Source organism: Puma concolor, chromosome A1 (genome assembly GCF_028749965.1).
Source record: "Puma concolor isolate L17-30 chromosome A1, mPumCon1.1.hap2, whole genome shotgun sequence".
NCBI classification, from domain to species: domain Eukaryota; kingdom Metazoa; phylum Chordata; class Mammalia; order Carnivora; family Felidae; genus Puma; species Puma concolor.
The window spans coordinates 164,559,852-164,570,118 of NC_141667.1; the positions used below are offsets into that span (position 1 = coordinate 164,559,852).

A 10,267-nucleotide genomic window follows, 5' to 3' on the forward strand; every position below is an offset into this window, starting at 1 on the left:
TTCTCAGGATAGAAAAAATAAAATCCACCACGATCAAGCCTCCGCTCACCTTGCTTCTTTATTTTTCCTTTTGGTTCAACCAGAATCTCGTGGCTTTTTCTCACATCGGCCCATTACACCCGGGCACCATGGGCTACCCTGTCCAAGGTCGACCTACTGATAGCCTACTCTGGGGAAGAAAGAGCTTCTTCCACCCACAAAAATGAAATCTGTCCAGATTTAATCACTCGGTTAAGAATAATGCAGTGGACAACAATACTTTTTTTTTAATTCTCACTAGGGACCAAAGGACGTTTAATTAGGCATTTAAAAGCGACTGTTAACTTATACAGACCTCATCACAAATGGTTTTTCAACCAGCTCAGTGATCTGAAACACCAATTAGTTTCAATTCACACTTATTATCTGTCCCTCGATAAAGCATTTACTTCAGAATGTAAATTTCTTCATATTCAAGAAGGTGTTGATGTTTTACGAGGCTAAGAAGAATATATATTTTTCGTCCTTCTTAAAAGGCGTCCTGCAAGATATCTTCCTCTGCATTTTCTTTTTTAATATACACACATGTGGAACTGCTTCCTTGAAAACGCCCTTTGTGGAGACTGATGTTCTGGCTCTGAATCCTATTTATTCCCTTGAAGCCTTTGTGGAGGGCCTGTGATTTCTCTCCCAGGACCCTCAGCAGCTGCATTGGTCACGGACCTACGGGACTCCGAGGCCAGGCCCCCTTGACCACTACATAATGTATGGCCTGTCTGAATACCCTTGTCTCAAATGGATTGGACAGCTCACTGCTCACTCACAAGTCCAGCTTTTGGGGACACCTGGGTGGCTCAGTAGGCTGAGCGTTCGACTTCAGCTCAGGTTATGATCTCTCGGTTTGTGAGTTTGAGCCCCACGTCGGGCTCTGTGCTGACATCTCAGAGCCTGGAGCCTGCTTCGGATTCTGTGTCTTTCTCTCTGCCCCTCCCCTAATCATTCTCCCCCCCCCCCCCTCTTTCTCAAAAATAAATATTAGAAAAAGAAAGAAAGAAAAATTTTAACAACAACAAAAAATCCAACTTTCAGGCAACAGGATGCACGTAAGGAAGTTTATTAGTCAGGTTTTTCCAGAGATAGATAGATGATAGATAGATTTTTGGGGAACTGGCCCACATTAGTGTAGGACCTGGCCAGTCCAAAATCCGTACATGGGGTCATCAGGCCAGAATTGCAGGGGAGAGTTAATGTTGCAGCCTTGAATCCAGATTCTGTAGGGCAGCAGTCTGGACATTGAGGTAGTCATCTATGTTACAGTCTTGAGAAGAAGTCTTTTCTTCTTTCGGAAACCTCTGTCTTTGCTCTTTTATTTTATTTTATTTATTTATTTTATTTTGAGAGAGAGAGAGAGAGAGAGAGAGAGAAAGAGAGAGAGAGAATCGCAAGCAGGCTCTGAACTGTCAGCACAAAGCCCAACACAAGGCTCGAACTCATAAACCCATGAGATCATGACCTAAGCCAAAATCAGGAATTGGACACTTAACCGACTAAGCCGTGTCCCTCAGTCTTTGCTCTTAAGGTCTTCAGCTAGAACTAATGAGGCCCACCCACACCACAGTAGGTAATCTGCTTTCTCCAAAGTCTCATTTACAAATCTATCACATCTAAAAAATACCTTCATGGCAACATCGAGGCTGGTGTTTGACCAAACAACGGGTCACTGTAGCCTAGCCAAGGTGATACATAAAATTGACCATCATGGGAGGAGACCACACACTAGACTTGAATGACAGCTGTGTCACTTAAATGATTTCAAGACCTTCCTTGGGCTTCAGTTTCCTCATTTGTAACACCCTTCAATGGCAGTAAATAAACAAAGGAGAATAATTATGCCATACGCTTATCTCAAGGATGAGAAGCATTTGGTTTCTCTTACTGCTTTCTACTTACTGATTCTCTCTTACTGATTTGCTATCAATCGTGTACTACAGGGACATAAGTCAGTCTTCAAGCCATCCAAATTTAAATTCAGACAGTCATCAAACTGATCACATTTGTTGTATTCAAACACTGTCTGGAGGTAGGGTTCAGGTAGATTCCAGTTGATTGTGATTTGGGGGAGCCTCGGTCTTGAGGGTCTGTATGGGTATATGCTCAACACACAGAGTTAACTTAAACCCTTCAAAAATCTGACCAGATCGCCTTGTGCCAGGAAGATAATTTATTGATGTTCAATGGAAGTATGACTATATAGTGTGAAGAATACTATAGTAGAAGTTATGTGCCCTAATTGTGTGACACTGAATCAGTCACTTGACCTGTCTTCACCTCAATTTCCTGTCTAGAAGATAGGAGATTTGGACAAAATGACTTCAACATGCCTTCCCATTTCCAACTGGAATATATTAGGACTCATGTTTTCTTCCTGAATGGTTTATATTCATTAAGGAGTATTTGATGTTGGTTAATTGAAATGTGTTATGCTTTTAAATGGATTAGGCATAAAGGTAATCTGAAACTGCAAATCTAAAAGATTCTGTTTTCCTGGGCTTGAGGTCACGCAGCGTAATAACTGTTTATATTAATTGTGGCAATGAGTGAACTCAGCTAACGGTTCCATTTTTATATTGTCTCCTCAAACTTTTTACTCTCAAAAGATCTTAGGGCTAAATCTTCGTTTAGCCAAGTTGGTTTCAGCAATTTTTCTTTGACAGTATCTAAGCTGATATTTATTAGACCTGGCCTTTCTCTAATTTAATACTCCACAGTGGAATACTCTACTTCTAGGGGTTAATGGTCCATATTATTACACCTTTTTGATCAGTTTAGATTCTTCTCCCTATCTTTAACTGTTCGGTCTTTGCTTCTAAACTGCAAGGTGCATTAGAGGATAACATTGGAAACAGGACTCGTTTCAGAAACAGCATCCAATGGTAAAGCCGTATTTTATAAAAAGAGCAAATGATTGTTAAGTGAATGAAGAAGTCAGTGAACGAAGACTAACGAGGGACTCGTCCAATGACTGCTATTCTTCTCAGTCTTTGTCGTGTGTCCCCTAGTGTCTACCACGGGGCATACACAATATACCAAAAAGAGGCTTGAAAGATGAGAGAAAACATATCCACGAAAAGAAGGAAAATATATCTGAGTGTTGGCTATAAAGCCATATACCCAGCGCTGTCTTCACATTTCTCTCACCCCGTCGACCATTCATTCGACAAATACTGCTTGAGCACCCACTGTGTGTCCGGCACTCTGTTACCACTGAGAACATGAGCAAAATAGGAAGGATCCCGGCGCTCCCAGAACTTATACTGCCTCACCTCGCTACTAAAAACAGGCAAATAAAGATGATGCCTTTATTACAAACTAAGATCTCAGGAAGGTGTTGGTTTTGGTTTTGGTTTTGGTTTGTTTGTTTAAGCAGAGTTGTTTTTTTTGGTGTTGGGTGTTCGGTTATATTGGCGTGGACACCCACTTCAGTCATCAGATCACCTTTCTCTCCTTTGAAATAAAAAATGTGAACCACGGGACTCATGTAAGATACTTGGGCTCTCACCTACACATGGCCGAGACTGTCAGCGGGAAGGAGTCTTTCTGGGCTTTGTTATTAGTAATGACCTCAGAAGACTCACCGTGGACCCACGAGCAACTCAAGGAAACAGGTGTCCTTTTAGGCCCCCGGCAATGCCAGTTGGGGATCAACCCGGGTAGGTGGCAGCTTCAACCCGCATACAAGTTTGTATGGTACCCCTGCGAGTTTGTAGCCTTGGAGGGTTGGGACGCTGTATCCTTTGAATTTGGCATGTAGACATATTCACTCACAGACTGCTCCTTGGATACTGCTTTTGGGCCTCTGTCAAGTATATTGGCACCAAAAATAATTTCAAGAACAAAATAATTGATTCAAAGCCTTCATAAATACGGAGTCAAAAAGAGAGAAAATGCCAACTAGTCGATTGAAACAGGTATCGAGAACATGAATAAAAGATTTTGTAGGAAATGTGGTTGGAATTACTGGCTAGCATCAGGCTTGGGGTTTTCAATGGTTTAAAATTATTTACGCTGCTTAGCAATCATTGATGGAGCCCTTGCTACTTGCCAACACGGTACAAGACCCCGGGACGCAAAGATGGGACAGATACAGCCCCTACCTCACGGCAGGGCCTCAAACAACAGTCAAATTTGGTTTAGTGCACAGAAATTAACCACGTAAGCATTTGATTCAGCTGTATGCCAGAAAAACATCGGTTTGGCAATTATGACTACGTCCCTTTTCAACGTTTCTCCTTCTGAACATGTAACTACGTTTATGATGAACGGTCATTAAAATGCTCGGCACATGATATTCATACTCTATTACAAATGCTGTTTCCCTATGTGAAAATTGGCAAACTCATCATTGTTGTTAATCAGAACATTAAACTAACCACATCTTCCCAAGCAGTGTTAATAACAAAAAGATACTAAACTTGGAGGAGAGACTTATCGTAAAGGTTATATTCCATTAGAAGCTTTTCAGACGAGAGGATTTCCAAGCATATAGTTTGCAGGCTTTTCTGCTATCCTCTCCTCAGTCCGGAAATGAGGACTGTTGTCCAAATGATTATTTTATGCACAGGAATCCTGCACCATCACCCAGCCTAGCATATAAATGCAGATCATTTCCTTCTGTCACGCCTGAAACCCTCTTCTCCTGATTACATCAGTCAGATGAGATGCCTGCCGATCGTCATCTCAAAGATGGTTCCAGAAAAATGATTTTGAAGACTCTTGATAAACCTCCTCAAAATTCCACTTACAGTCCAGATAGAAGGTACCTCCATTTTGCAGGTTGGAAATTCACTGAAACTCTTCACCCCCACCCTAGTCCCTCTTTCCCATTTCTATTCACAATCTGGCTGAGCCGTAAGTAAGATTTAAAGCTACGCGGGTCTTACCTACCAGAGGGAAATCCTGTGTTAAGCTGAGCTTAAATTTCATTTGCTATCATTCAAATATATTTTTTCTTAGTCTATTTTCTTATTCAGTTTTCCTGCCAACTCTTCTCCCTCCACAAATAGCAATGGAAATAGCTTTCCTGATATTCAGGCACATTCCAAGTTACATAAAGATTAATACTAACGCATCTGCACAATTAATTCAAATGTCCCCAGCTCCTTTCTTGTCACTAGCAAGATAGAATAGAACAAGTGAAAAAACAGATTGCTAATCACTGAAAGGATAATAACTCAACAGGTAGCAAATTACGATACTGTAGACAGTATCATTTATGCATTTATTTAGTAGAACATTTGTTTAATTTGTTTCAAAAAAAAGGTTTCAGGTGGCTTCAGCAATTTCTAAAGTATGTTCAATTTTTTGAGAGGAATCTGTAACTGATAACCTATATAAGTGTTGGGTAGAAAAACTGGACAGATTACACCCAAAGCCCATACACGGAGCAAATGCACGTCTCACACGGTAGAAACGATACCCTGGCTGAACAGGAGTCAATGGACTCTGGAAACGGTTTCAGTTCCTTCAGACTTCCGTACTTACTTGCAATTGTGGAGTTTTTTTTTTTTTTTTTTTTTAATTTTTTTTTTTTTTTTAACGTTTATTTATTTTTGAGACAGAGAGAGACAGAGCATGAACGGGGGAGGGTCAGGGAAAGAGGGAAACACAGAATCTGAAACAGGCTCCAAGCTCTGAGCAGTCAGCACAGAGCCTGACGCGGGGCTTGAACTCACAGACCACGGGATCATGACCTGAGCCGAAGTCGGACGCTTAACCGACTGAGCCACCCAGGCGCCCCGCAATTGTGGAGTTTTCTTGACAGCTGAGATTTCTTAAGGCTCCAAAACAGTTAGCGTCACATAACAGGGAGCCAGTGCGTTGCTGACCAAGAAATGTAGCTGCCCAGGTGATGCTCACCTCCCCCTACACCAGAAGCTCTAAAATCACAGAAAAAGATTTCCTTCTCCCTTGGGGCCTATTTGGAAACAAGCATTCGATAACCTCAAAACTAGGTGCTCACTTTGGTCAAACTTCTTAGATTCGTTGTGACAGAGGCCAACGCTGTCCCTCTCATTTTATTCATCAAAAAAGAAACAAACTAAAAACCCTAAAAAACAAACAAACAAACAAACAAAAGTGAGATGCCTTGTTTACACCAAGTCAATTTATCTAGGATGAGTGAGAAAAAGAAATAGTAAACCACTGACTTCCACCTTCCATTGTCCTTACCAATCCATACATCCAGTACTCCATCAAATACATTCACGAGGAACAGACAAGGAGGCACAATTCTTGTGAAATGCTTAGGAAACTGACACATTTCTTTCCCGCGGCAATTTCGTCTCTCTTCCTTACACATTTTACAGGCAAACGGCACAAATATTTATTTCCTCCCCATTTCCAAATCTATATGCTAAAAATTATAAAAAGGCAACATTTGCCTTAGAAGCTCCAAGTGTCGTCTTTTGACACCTGTTTTTTTCTCTTTCTTGACATCCTGTCCCTCTTCAGGTTTTGAAAACTGTACCCCTCATTCAACCTCACGTCGGGATTGTATATATCACTTTCATGCAATATAAATTGATATCATTGTGCTATCTCCGCCAACTATGTTTACTTCAGGAAAAAGGCTTTATTAGCAGTTCAAGCAACTGTGTTTCCTTAGAAGCACAGCACGGTATTGTCCTAGACAGGCCTGCTGATTTCTAGAGCAGAATATGCTGAGAGTTCCTTCTACTGTTGATAAAAAATATCCACCATGTGGAGAGTGATGGTGAGCCCTGAAGAGTCTGGACAAGGACAAAAAGGAGAAAAGTGGAAATTATCAACCGTCTCCAAGCATATGGCCTGGTAGAGAGTAAGCAAAACAAATATGCAAATAGTTGGAGTCGGAAGCACAATAATCCAGGCATTGGTAGAAATACGAAATGATTCAAGAGAAGGAAATTTGTATTTATCATGCGCCTTCTAAATACTCAGCATTTTGAACGTTTTTTTTTTTTTTTTTTTTTTTTTTGTTTTTTTAATTTTTGGGACAGAGAGAAACAGAGCATGAACGGGGGAGGGGCAGAGAGAGAGGGAGACACAGCATCGGAAACAGGCTCCAGGCTCCGAGCCATCAGCCCAGAGCCTGACACGGGGCTCGAACTCACGGACCGCGAGATCGTGACCTGGCTGAAGTCGGACGCTTAACCGACTGCGCCACCCAGGCGCCCCAAAATACTCAGCATTTTGTACCCACTTTCACGGATAATCTCACAGTACCATTTCAACAAGAGTTATCACCCTCATTTGAGAAATGGGCAAACCAAGGCTAACTCAGTCCAATTTGTTCCCCCAGATCATGTAGCAAAATAAGTAGCAAAGCCAGAGACTCAGCCATGATTTTTCTGGTTTCAAAGACTATGTCCCTTCCGCTCTACAGCGCTACCTGGAAATGAAGGAGGGGCCGTATCTGGATAAGAGAAAGAACTTCCTATAGTGAGTGGCATTTGAGGTGGGCTTGGGGGAACAGAGAGGATTTCAATAGGAGGTGCTTGAGAATCAAGAGGAAATTCCAGGCAGAGATGCGGGCGTGAATAATAGCATAGAGATGATGAGGGAACAACCATTCTGTTTCAGGTTTAGGTAATGCAGAGCAGTATAGACAGACATGATCCTAGATCCACACTGCCTGGGTCCTAAAGCCCACCAGATCACTGTGCCATAAGGCCTGAAATTGGGGTTCAGTATTAAGTGCCGCCTTGACATTTGATACAATCCGGAGGGCTTCAAACGGCCTAACCACACACTCTCTTCCCCAAGTTGTTCTTGCAGATAAGGTTCCCCAGCCAAACATCACTTCTTATCACGGGAACAGACAGAACGCCTGCTTGTCCCAGGGCGGTGGGGTTCAGTTCCCTGCCAGCTCACGGAACAACTCAAACAAGCCAGCCGCGTCCCCCCACGGGAACCAGGGGGCACCCCGCCCTCTTGTTACTACAAACCCCGCCCGTCCCCTCTGTCCTAAAAACACCCGTGTAGTCCCGCAAGGCAAGCGGTGTCCTCTACCCGGGAGCCGTGAGAAGCACTGACAAATAAACTGCTGTGTGTCAATCTGTCCAGCATCGCGTGGGCCATCCCCATAACTTGAGAGTAGAAATCCCTCCTTCACTGACAGAGTAGAGAGGAGAAAAAGAAAGTAACCACCTTTAGCCGTGTGACTGAGGAGGCCACCCCACCTCACTGTGCTTCTGTTTCCTCACTGTAAACGCGCCGACGACAGTATTACCTGCTTCCTAAGGCTGTTTCCGCGTCTGGCCCAGAGTGAGCACCAGGGAAGTTTGGCAGTGTTTAATCAAGGACTTCTTATGTGTCAGTCTCTGCTTCAATGTGTCACATGTTTTAACGGATTTCATCCTCACCATAAACCTCCGCAGCAGATCCGGCTATTATCAGTCTGTTTTACCATCATTGAGGAAACTGAAGCCAGGAGTGGGGATCACCCAGCTGTGAAGCGGCCAAGCCATAGCAGAGATTCAGGCAGCGGGGTTCCAGAGCCCTCCCCTGTGTCAGGGGAGGGCTGACAGGTCCCCAGCTGCACCCCCCTGATATTGGAGACGAGGGCAACCTACATGCTCCTTGCCACGGCACTCAACAGCTTGGACTGTAATTCTCGGTTAATTTGCTGCCACCATCCATAGAAAGCAGGCTCCCTGAAGGGCGGGACAGTGTTTGTTGTCCCTTAGGGGATCTCCAAGTGTTCCTAAAACAGCGCTCAATGCACAGGAGGTGTCTGGTCAGAGGATAGTCACATCCCTGCTCTGCCTCCTCCAGCACTCCCTTTGGGAAACTAGCCCCAGGGGTGCCTGGCGGGCTCAGGTGGTTAAGCGGTTAAGTGTCCGACTTCAGCTCAGGTCATGATCTCATGGCTGGTGAGTTCGAGCCCTGCATGGGCTCTGTGCTGACAGCTCGGAACCTGGAGCCTGCTTCGGATTCTGTGCCTCCCTCTCTCTCTGCTCCTCCCCCACTCATGCTGTCTCTCTCTCCCTTTCAAAAACAAACATTAAAGAAAAAAAAAGACACTAGTCCTGGTTGTGAGGGTTCTGGTCTTCTTCTCCTTCTCATTTGGGGCCGGTCGGCCTGTCCCTGAGATGGAGAATTTCTCTAAAGCTCTGTCCTAGGTCCTCCTTAACTCCGTCCCTCTGTGCATCCTTCTTCAGCAGGCTCAGAGCCACACTTTAGAGACTCCCTTCGGTCTGCAGTTGACCTGAAAGTCTGTATCTTTGACTCCCCTATCTTCCTCAAACCTTACACCCAGGTGTCTGATGTTCATCCCCCATCAACTGCCTGATCCCACAAATTCAACATGTCTAAAATTAACTCCTCAGCCGCACCCCCCACCCCCCGCCATCACGGTCTCCTCCTGTGGTCCCTGTATTTGTAAATGTGGCATCTTTTTTCAAGCACGCAGGATTGAAATGCAGGGGGCCCGTGAGCAGCACGCTCCCAGAGGTGTGCTGCTCACAGAGTTTTCTCGCTGGAGCTCTCCTGTTCTGACCTCTGCCACAACACCATGTGGATCCTCATGGCCACCGGCTTCCTTTGGCTTATGGTTGGCGCTAACTGGTTTCCCTCCTCCAGGTTTTCTCTGCTGCTTTCCACCTCCACACTGCCTCCTGATTATTAATAAGCCAAAATCTTAGCTCTGAACATTTATGGAGGAGTTTGGGGGCCCGATGAGACTTTCGGTGGGTTTGAAAAAGGAGAAGAGATAAAGACAAAATGCAGAGGTGACTTTTCCGAAAAGGAAACGTGTCATCGTGAAAGAAATCGCAGAAAGCGAAGGAGCATTTCCATTTTGTTTTGTTCATGAAAACATAGAATTGAGGTCAACCTTCATTTACAGATGATGTCATCATAAACAGATAAAAGAAGCAGCAGCTAGAAAGAGGGAGCAAAGATGTAAAGTGAGGGCAGACCACGGGATGAGATCGCAGGCACAGGCGACCCGCTTGCCTCTGGAAAGAAAGGCCATGCCCTCTGCAAAATTTCGGGTTGAGAGGGAGGCAGGATCGCGGTGGAGGAACTCTGACGTGGACCGCACCCTGAATGGAGAACTCGAGGGAAGTGGAAACCGAACAAATTGCTAGAGACGCCGAGGAACCCGACAAGACCCGAACACCAACATCACCCCGCTGTGATACCACTTCCAAATTTTTCAGCTCAACCTGGTGGGCTCAGTGTTATGTTCCAGGCCAGTCCTAGCGACCCCATTCAATCACCCAACATCCCTGGAATGCTCAGCATC

At 44.4% G+C, this 10,267-nt stretch overlaps 1 protein-coding gene across 1 annotated transcript in view; it reads right to left on the reverse strand.

Annotated features, from left to right (window-relative positions):
* The window catches only part of LOC147584626 (uncharacterized), a 113,771-nt gene that overhangs the window by 30,979 nt on the left and 72,525 nt on the right, over positions 1-10,267 (reverse strand). The gene's annotated exons all lie outside the window — the stretch shown is intronic.